This window comes from Myotis davidii, unplaced genomic scaffold (assembly GCF_000327345.1).
Source record: "Myotis davidii unplaced genomic scaffold, ASM32734v1 scaffold164, whole genome shotgun sequence".
Taxonomy (NCBI): domain Eukaryota; kingdom Metazoa; phylum Chordata; class Mammalia; order Chiroptera; family Vespertilionidae; genus Myotis; species Myotis davidii.
In genome coordinates, this window is record NW_006296417.1 from 1,838,035 (window position 1) to 1,851,237 (window position 13,203).

The window sequence follows — 13,203 nt, forward strand, 5'->3', positions numbered from 1 at the left end:
CCCCCCCTGCCCACGGTGCAGGCTTTCCATCCGCAGTCCTTTCCCAGATCTGTCTGCCTCCACCCCGGCCACTCCTCGCCAACCTGACTTTCCTACATTGCTTTGCTTTTCTTTCTTTTTTTTCAATATTTTTTTTTTTATTGATTTTCAGAGAGAGAGGAAGGCAGAGGGAGAGAGAGAGAGAAACATCAATGATGAGAGAGAAGCATGGCTCAGCTGCCTCCTGCACGCCCCCCACTGGGGATCGAGTCTGCAACCCAGGCCTGTGCCCTGACCGGGAATTGAACCGTGACCTCCTGGCTCATAGGTCGACGCTCAACCACTGAGCCACACCTGCCAGGGCTCTTTGTCTTTTTTTTAAGTTTCTCAAGACAGAGGACCTGGGCCCACGGCTAACCTTTTGCAGCTCACTTCCCTGTTCCTTTGCCTTTGTCTAGAATGGAAAGACAAACAGGCGAGCCTTTAAGCCTCTCGCGCCGCGATCGCCAACTTTTTCCTTTGTGCGTAAGGTCTTACATTATTTGGAGGTTATGCCTTCTGTATTTATCTTTGAAAGAAAAAGAAAGAATACCTCCCAGTGTTTGCAAGAACGCCTTGTTCTGTGCAATGGCGTCCGTGACTTCTTTTGTTTTTTGTTTTTCATGTGGAGCCATGGGGGGGCAGGGGGGGTGATAAGGTTGGTGTTTAGCTGGTTAGCCTGTTTTTTTTTGTGTGTGTGTGTGTGTGTATATTGTTTATTTTAAATATATTTTTATTGATTTCAAGGAGGAAGGGAGAGGGAGACAGAGACAGAGACAGAGAGAGAGAGAAACATCCATGATGAGAGAGAATCATGGATCGGCTGCCTCCTGCACGCCCCCTACTAGGAATCGAGTCCACAACCCGGGACCGTGTGTTGACGGGGAATCGAACCGAGACCTCCTGGTTCCTAGGTTGACGCTCAACCACTGAGCCACGCTGGCCGGCTGCTTCTTGGTTGTTGTTGTTGTTGTTTTTAAAGGCAGAACCTCACAACCGTAATGCAGGGCATAGTCACCCTCATCATGTATGGAGCGTACTGCTCAGCAAGTCAGATGTCACCGTTCCGGTTTCTGGGGTGAAGGTGTGGTGTTCACCTCCCTGGCCTCCCCACCTCCCAGCCCCTGACCCCTGCTCCCCTCCTTGAAGGAGACGGTGTCCCTCCTTTGCAAATGGAGAATTCTGTTCTTTGCAAGGAAGGAGTTACGCCACTTCGTAACGGTAATTATATGCCAGCGTGACTGCTAAAGTGGGCCTTTCAAGCTATACCATTGGAGGTCTTTTCCTTTTTAATTGGAGCACATGCAAGAGGCAACCAGTAGATGTGTCTCTCTCACATCGATGTTTCTCTCTCTCCCTCCCTCTCCCCTCCTCCCGCCCTTCCACTCTCTCAAGATCAATGGGAAAAATATCCTTGGGTGAGGATTTAAAAAAAAAAAGTTTGCTTTCGCTTTTGATTTTTTGTGGGGGTATTGTGTACCGATATTCTGTGCCGAAGCAACAGAAGAATTGGGGGTTCAGTAAGCGTCGATAGCTGGTTCAACTGCAGGTTGACGTTCCCCAGGCTGCTGGCCCGGATGTGGCTGTGAGCTGGGGCTGGGTAAACACGTGCGGCTTTGTGGGCCATTGTCTGCTGCTGTATCGATTACTCTGTCCTCCTGAGAAGCCCAGCCTGTCCCTTCTGTGTGGACACAAAGCCTGGCCTGTTCCCCAGGGCCCCTCGGGGGGAACTCTGGGACATGCACCTTCTCACATATTCCTATCTGCCACATCCCTCCAAATTCCTTCGCGCTTGATCCCAAAATGCCATTCAGAGTTCAATATCCTGCCCTGGCTGGTGTGGCTCGGTGGATAGAGCGTCAGCCTGCTAAAGGGCCCCGGGTTTGATTCCCGTCAAGGGCACATGCCTGGGTTGCGGCCTCAATCCCCAGTGGGGGGCGTGCAGGAGGCAGCCGATCCATGATGATGAGTCTTTCTCGCCATTGATGTTTCTCTCTCTCCCCCTCTCCCTTTCTCTCTGAAATCATCAAAAAATATATATATTTTTTAAAAAGTTCAATGTCACAAGAAGCGTCTTTGTCCAAAAGAATAAATGTTGACTCAACAGAACCACTTGTCGGTGGTGGGCAGATGTGAGAATTACCAGACAGCCCAAAGCTTCTCTGTTAGGAGAGGAATCCAAGTATTTTGGGAGGAAGGGAGAAAAAAAATCTGCTCTGGTCCCTAACAGGATCCATGTTAAAAGCGTGTTTGGGCATTTGGCATGAGGATGGAGGCCTCCGAATGTCTCAGGGCTTGCGGGGAGCCAGTGTGTGTGTGTGTGTGTGTGTGTGTGTGTGTGTGTGTGTGTGTGTGTGTGTGTGTGTCCCCGCGCGTGCGCACGCGTGCTGTTAGATGCCCCGTCCCTGTAATCACCGAGCAATGAGGCTTAGTCCTGCCCTTGAGGTCACTAAAAAGACTCGTTAGTTCCAGTTCTAGCGGCCGCCACAATGCGTTTTTCTTTCAAGAGAAGGGAAAGCCTTCCCACGCTTGTTTTTTTATTTTTTATTTTTTAGAATTTGGTGAATCCTCGCCTGAGGATTTTTCCCCGTCGATTTTTAGAGAGAGTGGAAGGGAGGGGAGAGGGAAAGACAGAGAGAGAGAAGCATCGATGTGAGAGAGACACATCGACTGGCTGCCTCCCTCACGCTCCCTGACCAGGGATGGAGATGGAGCCTGCAGTTGAGGTACATGCCCTTGGCCGGAATTGAACCCGGGAGCCTTCAGGCTGCAAATTTGATGCTCTATGCACTGAGCCAAACGGGCGAGGGCAATACCTTATTATTTTAACTTTGTTCTCCAGGCATGGTTAAAGAGTCACGGATTTTACGTCTTACAAAACGTATCCCCGTGTGTTAGTAAGTTAAAAAGTTAACCATCCGCAGATGATGCTGTTAGAATTACGTGCTTCTGGAAGACATGCTCGGACTCCGACAAGCACGTTTATATAGACGCTCTGTCCTGAGACCCATGACTTCTAGATGGAACGTGCCTAACATTGGGGGTAGCTTCTTCCGTCTGTCCGTGTGTCCTTCCTAGTAATTTGCCATCCCTATTTATTTTGGAATTTTTAAGAAATATACTGTTATTGATGTCAGAGAAGAAGGGAGAGGCAGAGAGAGATAGAAACATGAATGATGAGAGAGAATCATGGATCGGCTGCCTCCTGCACGCCCCCCTACTGGGGATGGAGCCCATAACCCGGGCATGGGCCCTGATGGGGAATCGAACTGTGGCCTCCTGGTTCCCTAGGTCAACCGTCACCCACTGAACCACACCAGCCGGGCACGATCCCCACATTTTCACCGCTCTCTCCCCTGCCTGTGTAGGGGCAACGCGCTGTGACCACAGAGCCACGGCCACACCAGCTGTGCCATTCAATGTGGCTCCTGCTTCCTCAGTGGCCTGGAGGGGTGACTTTCCCTCTTTAGGGATGTCACCCGTTGTCTCTGCCAGCTCCAGGAGCTCGATGCTGGCCCCGGGCTGTGGTCAGAGCCCTGCCCTTGAGTGGCCGTCGCCCGGGCAGCCGTGACGAGCGCCCGTAAAGCCCACTGGGGGGGGAAGGGACGCCGAGGCCCGGTGTTTGCACAGGGAGCGCCCTGTGTGCGGGGCCCGGGGCTGTGCGCAGGGGCGTTCGGCCGGCCGGGGTGGCAGATGTTGGGCTGTTACTTAGTAACACGGCTTGTTTTCCTTTGCGCACAGGCCACCTCTCGACCCCGGGTGCCCCCGCCAGCTTCCTCGGAGCGCTGATCCAGCAAGCAAGGCGCTTTAGGGGGGCCCCAAGGGGGGTTCATTCAAAACGCACCCCTGGAGGGTGTGTCCCTGGGGCAGACAGCCTCCCGGCCCCTCCCCTGGGGCGGTGCTTCTGGTTTTTAAAGTAGCATATGTACCGCCGTTGTTCATTCGGGAAATGTGGAGCAAGCGCTCTGATGCAGTGGGATGGGTGAAGCGAGACCCTTACCCAGAAAGAGACTCCGGGAGGCAGAGGCAGACGGGCCAGCCCGGCTGGTGTTCCTCAGTGGTTAGCGCCGGCCTATGACCCAGGAGGTCACGGTTTGATTCCCCGTCAGGGCACATGCCCGGGTTGCGGGCTCGATCCTCATTGCGGGGCGTGCAGGAGGCAGCCGATCCATGATTCTCTCTCATCATCGATCTTGCTACTCTCTCTCTCCCTCTCCCTTCCTCTCTGAAATTAATAACTATATTTTTTTTAAAAAGAAACAATTGGATGATTAACAAGAGATGGTTGGGAGTGGGACCAGAGACAGTTTAGCTCTTAAAATGTCACTAGGTCCCTATCCACCCCATGACTCACACCCCCTCCTTCCACGGGCCCCTCAAACACGGACCCTGGGTGCCTTTCCCTTATGTGTAAAGCGTGTTCAAGGTCATGGGAAACCCACAGAGACCCACAGGGCTGTAGCTCTCTACATAAAAGCACTCCCCCAGGGTCAGCGGTCTGAGAAAGGTTTTTATTTCTTTTGTTTGTTTATTTACTTTTTAAATATATATATTTTTATTTGATGTCAGAGAGGAAGGGAGAGGGAGGGAGAGAGAGAAACATCCATGATGAGAGAGAATCATGGATCGGCTGCCTCCTGCACGCACCCTTACAGGGGATCGAGCCCGCAACCCGGGCATGTGCCCTGACCAGGAATCGAACCGTGACCTCCAGGTTCATAGGTCGACGCTCAACCACTGAGCCACGCCGGCCGGGCAGGACAAGTTTTTCACTGTATTTTACTTATTTTTTGATTGGCTGGGAGTCCAGGTGCAGCCCCCGGAAGGTGTGGGGGGGGAACCTCTCTCCAGGGTTTGGCATCGTTTCCCCGCGACTTGTTCTTGTCGCCCTCGGCTTGTTTTCCTGACACTGGCTGCCTTTGAAGAGGCCCTGGCACTGTTGTGATTTAACCACAGAGCAGGGGGTTTCACAAGCTCCGTTCGCCGTTTCCAAATCAGGTTCTTGTCTCATCCCGATGTGCCGAGTGGGAGTACGGGGCCGGGGGTGCGGGGGTTAGAGCCAGTGTTTTCTGGAAATGGAGCAGCCTGCTCTCTCGCTCTCTCCACACCTGTAATGCTGAAGACCCATCTGGGTTTTGCAAGAGTGGAGAGCAGACCAGTGAGTAGCTCTGCTCACCTCACCTCGGGGGGAGAATTGTGGTTGGTGTTGTGAGTCCTCCCCAAGGATGTCTTCCCGTTGAATTCTTAGGGAGAGAGGAGGAGGGAGGGAGAGACAGAGAGAGACATCGATGTGAGAGAGACACCTCGATGGTTGCCTCCTGCATGAGCCCTGACCAGGGCCCGGGCCTGGGAGGAACCTGCAACCGAGGTACATGCCCTTAACCGGAATCAAACCCGGGATCTTGGATCCCCAGGCCGACGCTCTATCCACTGAGCAAACCATCCCCAGGCCAATGCTCTATCCACGGAGCAAACTGGCCAGGGCTGGGAGAGAATTTATTCTTAATGTGCCCAAAGTCAGTTCTGGTATCAGGTCTTCACTCCGGTCTTCCAGGAGGTCACAGTTCGATTCCCGGTCGGGGCATGTGCCCGGGTTGTGGGCTCTATCCCCAGTGTGGGGCATGCAGGAGGCAGCCAGTCCATGATTCTCTCTCATCATGGATGTTTCTCTCTCTCTCCCTTCCTCTCTGAAACCAATAAAAAAATAATAGGTGGTTTTTTTTTTAAGTGGACAGTTAGGACAATTCTGTCACTCCTGGAGCTGTGTTGCCACGGTCACCCCAACATGAGTGTCCCCCCATTTGGCCACCGGTAGGTAGACGGACAATCCCCATCTTACCTGCCGGGAGAGGACTTGATTTTTCATTTCTTCTTTCGTCTTTAAATGACGGGGAGGTGGGGCGGTGGCGTGTGACTCAGCAGACGGGAATTGTTTGAATAACAGGCCGGGCATGTGAGCCCTCCAGCTGCTCCCAGCACACAGCGCTGCACACTGCCCTCCGTGTTGGGGCGACAGACCCCGGGAGACCCCGAGAGGCCCCGGGCGGGCGGCTGCGGTCCCTGCAGGAGGCACCCGGGTGGGGGCGTGCGAGGGCATCTCTTTGTTTCCATTGTTTGCCCTCTGCCTCGGAGAACAGGGCACAGACCGGGCGGGTTCCTGCAGCTACTGGGCAGAGCGGGCTTTTTATGAATGAGGCCCGGGAGGGGGAGGCGGGGGCGGCGAGGGCTTGCCTTACACCAGCCGTTGGGTAACGCGTTTCATTCACGCCCAGCCATGGAGCTGGGCTTAGACTTTTTTTAAAAAAATACATATTTTTATTAATTTCAGAGAGGAAGGAAGAGGGAGAGAGAGAGAAAGTAACATCAGTGACTAGAGAGAATCATGGATCGGCTGCCTCCTGCACGCCCCCTACTGGGGATCGAGCCCACAACCCGGGCCTGTGCCCTGACCGGGAATCCATCCGTGACCTCCTGGTTCATTGGTCGACGCTCAACCACTGAGCCACGCCGGCCGGGCTGGATTAGACTTTTTTCCAACTGCCAGTAACACAGGAACCCTGAGTCTGTGTGCGCATGGATGTATTTGTTTGGGTGTGTGTTCACTTATTTGGGGGAGATAGCAGGAGAGGTGACGTGGAAGAGGAGGAGAGAAGGCTGTCACCCAGGGGGGCCTAAGTCATTTCTCTGTCCCGATGCCCCCCTAGAAGAGACAGGCGGGGCCCCTCTGCCCGGAGCCTCGAGGTGGGGTGCTGATGGGGGCAGGGAGGGGGTGAGTTCTACCTGGGGTGTGCCCAGGTGTCAGGTGCCGGCATCCCAGCCCCGGTCCCCTATCCTGTCCCCCGTGGGCAGCTTCCTGTTGGTGGTCCCAGAAAGCCATTGTTGTGGCCACTGGAACCTGTATTGGAAGCTGAGTGACCTCCCCGACCCCCCTCGTCCCTCCTCAGCTTCCTGCCAGGGGTCAAGGAAGAGGCCAGGCATTGTCTTGGCATCAATGACCCCCTATCAAAACAAACGCCCGGCGAGGGGGGCGGCCTGGTGCCAGCTGCCTGCGTGAGCCCAGACGGCCAGGCAGCCTTGTTCCTCACAAAGAACCCTCAGGGCCTGGATGGGGCCCTTCTCGGAGGACCATCCTGTGGGCAGAGAGCAGTCCTCCCCCAACGTAAAGCGAACTCCAAACCAGCACCCCCCACCCCCATTGCTAGCCGCATCTCGGTGCTTTAAGATACCTGAGCCCGGCCGGCGTGGCTCAGTGGTTGAGCATCGACCCATGAACCAGAAGGTCACGGTTTGATTCCCGGTCAGGGCACAGGCCCGGGTAGCGGGCTCCATCCCCAGTAGGGGGGAAAGTTACAGTTGAATGACCGGAGCCTCTCTCTCTCACTGGCACGTGTGGGAATAAGGATGAAATAAACAGCTTCGGAGTCGACCCATGAACCAGAAGGTCACGGTTTGATTCCCGGTCAGGGCACAGGCCCGGGTAGCGGGCTCCATCCCCAGTAGGGGGCGTGCAGGAGGCAGCCAATCCATGGTTCTCTCTCATCATTGATGTTTCTCTCTCTCTCCCTCTCCCTTCCTCTCTGAAATCAATGGGGGAAAAAAGTTACGGTTGAGTGACCGGAGCCTCTCTCTCACTGGCGCATGTGGGAATAAGGATGAAATAAACAGCTTCGGAGACCGTGACCTCCTGGTTCATGGGCTGACACTCAACCACTGAGCCACACCGGCTGGGCGGATGTTATTTTTTTAATGTTTGAGGTCTTATTATTTTGGGGGGCGGGGGGTGCGTTTAAAGACATGAAATATAGGTGGTTTGGGAAAGGTGTTTGGGACAGATTGGCACCAGAAACATGGAGGTTGGGATGTTCCCGTGAGGAGCGCCGACCAACCCAAGGTAAGGCTGCATTTGTTGGTTAAGATCTATTAATAATAAAGGTAATTTTTAGAAAAATAATAAGGTATCGGTATCAGTGATAATTAGGTAATCCCAACTACATAGCCTTCCATTAATTCTGAAAATTGAAGCGGAAAGAGTTCCATTTTCCTTGTCAGTTACGTTTAAACTCCCTCCAAAATGTGGGCTACGTCGGGAGTAATCATTTCACTTTGATTTTTAATATCGCCAATGCCCCAGGTTTTGCATTAAAAGCACAGTGGGTATAAGGAGGACTGTTTAGCTCCCTGGGATTCCTGTGTCACCAACACAGGGGACTTAGAAAGCAGGTGAGCACCCTGGCTGGTGTGTTCAGTGGTTAGAGTGTCATCGAAGGGTCCCAGGTTCAACTCCCTGTCAAGGGCACGTACCTCGGTTGCCCGTTCGCTCCCCAACCCTGGTCACGGACCATATGAGAGGCAACTAGTTGATCTGTCTCTCTCACATCAGTGCTTCCCTCTCTCTCTCCCTCGCCCTTCCTCTCTGAAATCAATAAAAAAAAAAATTTTTTTGTAGCCCAGCCATCATAGCTCAGGGTTTGAGTGTCAGCCTATGAACCAGGACATCATGGTTCGATTCCCCATCAGGGCACATGCCCGGGTTGCAGGCTCGGGCCCCAGTGTGGGTCGTGCAGGAGGCAGCCGATCCGTGATTCCCTCTCATCATGGATGTTTCTCTCTCCCCCTCTCCCTGCCTCTCTGACATCAATAAAAATATATTTAAAAATATACATATATATATATATTTTTAAAAGTTAAATTCTGCAAGGAGACATAATGCTTTACATTTTGGGGCACAAAGGGATGTGTTTCTATTCTTCAGCCCACACCTTCCTTTGCGTTTTAACCTGGAAAAGCAAGGCGTGCGAAAGTATTAGTCCCTCCGACTCCATTCAGTTCTGAAACTATCTATAGAACATACAAGTTGCAGCGTATCCCAATTTCAAATCATGGCGGACGTGTCGGGAAGAGTTTCACAGAGGGAGAAGGGGAGGGGGGGAGAGAGAGAGAGAAACATTGATGTGAGAGAGGCACATTGGCTGGTTGCCTCCCACACGCCCCCTACTGGGCATTGAGCCACGTAACCATTATATCCTTTGGACCTGGGAGCCCACAGGCCTGGGCTGGAGAAAACAGCACTTTCTGGGCTTGGCCGAGGTCAAGGGCACCGGAAAGTGTGTGGAACAATGGCTGTTGTCTTTAAAGGGTTCGTCCCTTTCCCGTGTGGTAGCAGCCGCTTCCTGCTGCTCCTTGTCTAAGGGAACCGCAGCAGTGACCTTGTTGGAGAGATGGGCGGGGGTGGGGGGGGCATGCTGCAGGAGAGGGGGCCGCCCCTGAAAGCAGGCCTTTGTGTGCGCTGGGCTGGGCCCGTGGCACCCGGGGCACAATCGGCTCTTGTTTGTTTGGGGAAAGCGACGGCATCCTATCGTAATTATTTATGGAAGAGAATCGGGGATGTTTTTGGAAGAGTTTGGGTGGAGGGGGGGATGCGGGAGGGAAGGAAGGAGGGACGCTCACCTTTGGCCCCATCCACGCCAGATCTCTCCGTGGGGTGTGTGTGGTTGGGGTATTGGGGGGCCAAAGAAATGAACGTATCCCCCCTGGCTTCGGGCCCAGGAGCAAGAGGCAGGATGGGTGACTCCTCAGAAGGTCGAGGGGAGGCAACCTTTTGTTTGGATGCTTTCCTTGCATCATTGCCCACACTCCCCCACCCCCCATGTTCACTGCTTGACTTGGATGTCCGTCCGTCCGTTGCTGTTCTTCAGAGTTTTAACGAGTTCCATGCCCCCGCGTGGATACTCCAGAGATTGGCCCTGTTGCACTAGGGACTTGCCGAAGCCACTTTCATTTATGGATCGTTCTAGCTTTTCTCTCTGCTCCTCAGAAGACACAGACATCACCCTGGCCCGTGTGGCCCAGTGGCTTGGCCATCTTCCCGGGAACCGGAAGGTTGCTGGTTCGATTCCCCCTCAGGGCTCGATCCCCAGTAGAGGGCGTGCAGGAGGCAGCTGATTGATGATCCGTTCTCACATCTCTCTCTCTCTCTCTCTCTCTCTCTCTCTCCCCCCCTCTCTCACTCTCTCCCTCCCTCTCCCTCTCCCTCTCTCTCCCCCCCATTTCCTTTCCTCCCTCTCTAAAAATCAGTTATAAATATTTTAAATATATATTTCTTTATTGATTTCAGAGAGGAAGGGAGAGGGAGAGAGAGATAGAAACATCCATGATGAGAGAGAATCATGGATCGGCTGCCTCCTGCACGCCCCCTATTGGGAATGGAGCCCACAGCAGGGGCATGTGCCTTTGGCCGGAATCGAACCTGGGACCCTTCAGTCCTCAGGCCAATGCTCTATCCACTGAGCCAAACCGGCCAAGGCCAGTTATAAATATTTTATTAAAAAAGACAAGACGTATGCACAGGCACTTCCATGTCACAGAGATACCTCCTGGCCAGCAGGACATCCCAAGAACAGAAGACAAGGAATAGCTTGAATTATGCAAATGACAGTTGAGTTACCCAGCAGGTAAAAGAGTGTTTTTCTTTAGGCAACACACTTCAATTAGTTATTTCTTAAAGGAAATGTTTCTAAAGGACATTTTGAGTTGCTTTCATTCAAGAGGATCTAACGACTGGACGATAATCTCACGTTTTCTCAGGACTTCGGGTCCACACGGTGAAAGTAGTTTTGTTCTCTGATAGCAACGTGGTAGTCCCCTTGGGCTGAGCAGTGTTTTTTCATCTATAATAACGAAGACCCCTTTCAAAGGTTAAGGGACATTTTGAGTTGCTTGCATTCAAGAGGATCTATAATAACGAAGACCCCTTTCAAAGGTTAAAAGACGTCCACTGCCTCCCAGGGTCCTTATAAATGACTTGAGTGTAAAGGTTCTGAAAGCCTTAGCCGGTTTGGCTCAGGGGGTAGAGCGTCGGCCTGGGGACTGAAGGGTCCCAGGTTCGATTCCGGTCAAGGGCACATACGTGGGTTGTGGGCTCGATCCCCAGTGTGGGGCGTGCAGGAGGGAGCCGATTCATGACTCTCTCTCCTCATTGATGTTACTCTCTCTCCCTCTCTCTCCTCCTCACCCTTCCTCTCTGAAAGCAATAAAAAATAATAATTAAGTATACTTAAATACCTAATACAGTTACATAGAACTAAGTGTAAACTTTTTAGGGGTCTAGAGCTTTTCACAACTATACATTAAATTAATGTACACATTCAATGCAGAGGAAACAAGCAAACAAAAATCCAACCCCAACAGGAATTGCAGGACAGGTTACCTGGGTGATGTTTTACTGCCACTGACTCAGCACTGAAACTGTGACTAAGCTACTCACCTCGAAGGCATGAGTCCTTGCTAGTTACAGAGGGCCTCTCGCTGGCATTTCAGTTGGCTGTTCGCTCTAAGGGTTGTAGAGCCTCCATGGTAGCATGACATGCCGTGTAAACTACATGTTCGCATGTTAAATGCACTATTTTCCCCTCTACATTTTGCGGTTGCAGCCACTAGAATAACCCACTTTGCTTCCAGTGAGTTTTCTAGGTAAATGCGGGTGCTAAACTCACTTTGGCAGCCCGAAGTTCTTAAGAAGGTTAAATAGATGAACTGGAAGATAGAAAAGTAGATCATACTTAAAGTGAGCCACAGACAGGAGTTAGTAACGGGAGCTCTCGAGCCCCCCAAGAATGGGCAGAACAGCTCCCGGTGTGGGAAGCAGTACACAGTAACTGGCCGGCACGTGTCCGGTGTTTGAGACCCCATGTGGGCTTGGGATGGTGGCCCCGTTTGCATGCCTCACGTTTAGTTTTAGTGTTTACTGCTTTTAGCATCACTATGTCTAGGCCTTCTCCCTGGAATTGGCTGCTTCGGGTCTACTCTGGACTTGGGAGTGAGATATTTCATCCTGCTAAAAGTGTATATGCGAGCGAATATAAATGTAGCGGGCCATGGGTTTAGATGAGTGACACATAATCATGAATACATAGCCACTGTGGCCGCCTTGTTACTATACTAGATGTTGGGTCTGTAACCATTTCTGTTTCTTTGTCTTTTCTTTTTCTTTCTTTTATTATTATCTTTTGTATTTACTTATTTGTTTATTTTTGGTAACCGTTTTTGAAAGGGTAGCATGTTAGCTGAGGGGTAAGACAGGGGTGAGACGTGCATCCCTGGGGCCAAGGGGCCAGGACTTGAAGTGTCAGAGGGTGGGAGGGCCCGACCGGCGGGGCTTAGGGGTTAAGCATCCACCTATGAACCAGGAGGTCATGCTTCCATTCCCGGTCAAGGGCACGTGCCCGGGTTGCGGGCTCAATCCCTAGTCGGGGGCGTGCAGGAGGCAGCTGATCCATGGTCCTCTCTCATCATTGATGTTTCTATCTCTCCCTCTCCCTTCCTTTCTGAAATCAATAAAATATATATGTATATTTTTTTAAAGGGTGGGAGGGAATTTAGTAGCTCACCCCACGGAAACACATGCATGTTACATACATGCATGTTCCCATATATTCCCGGCGGCCTCTGCATTCCAACGCCAGGCCGGCCTGGGTCCCTCCCCCGCCACAGGTCGGTGCTGATGAAGTCACCAAGGGTGTCCAGAGTACAAAAGCCTCAGCAGAGCGTGTTGCACATGTGAACTCCTCTATGAACGATAAATAACAATTACCAGGCAAGCCTGGGCAGAACAGCTCAGGGAGGCTGTAAGAAGGGAGATGCCAGGCTTTCCGGAGGTGGCAACATCCCTCCCTGTCGGACAGCAAGGACCGTGCTAACGCATCCCTGCCACCCTCCCCGCCACCCTCGGGCAGTTGCCCCGCGTGGCCCCAGGGCAGACGGCCCCGGAGCAGAGCCCATTTGCGAGTGCGGGGCCCGGGCAGGCATCCCAGGTGATGCCCGGTCCTGCCCCCGGCCTGCAGGCCGGGACAGAGCACTGCTCAGCTCGCTCCTCTCCTGGTGACGCGTGTGGCAGGGAGCAAGTGAGGACAGGACCGGGGTGGCTGTGCCGGCTTTGCTGATGTCACTGCACTCATCACGGGACCATCAGGTGCTGGGGGTGGGAGTTCCTGACTTCCGAGATGAGAATGGCGGGCCCCACGGAAGTTGCCATTGCATTGGGGCCCGGCCAGTGCAGCTCAGGCGTTTAGCGTTGACCCAGGAACCCAGAGGCCGCCGGTTCGATTCCCGGTCAGGGCACATGCCTGGGTTGGGGGCTCAATCCCCGGTGGGGGCCGTGCAGGAGGCAGCCAATCGCTGAGGCTCCTC

General features: G+C 52.9%; 1 protein-coding gene across 1 annotated transcript in view; it reads left to right on the forward strand.

Annotated features, from left to right (window-relative positions):
- IGF1R (insulin like growth factor 1 receptor) overlaps positions 1-13,203 on the forward strand; it is a 147,322-nt gene that overhangs the window by 45,959 nt on the left and 88,160 nt on the right. The window lies entirely within an intron of this gene.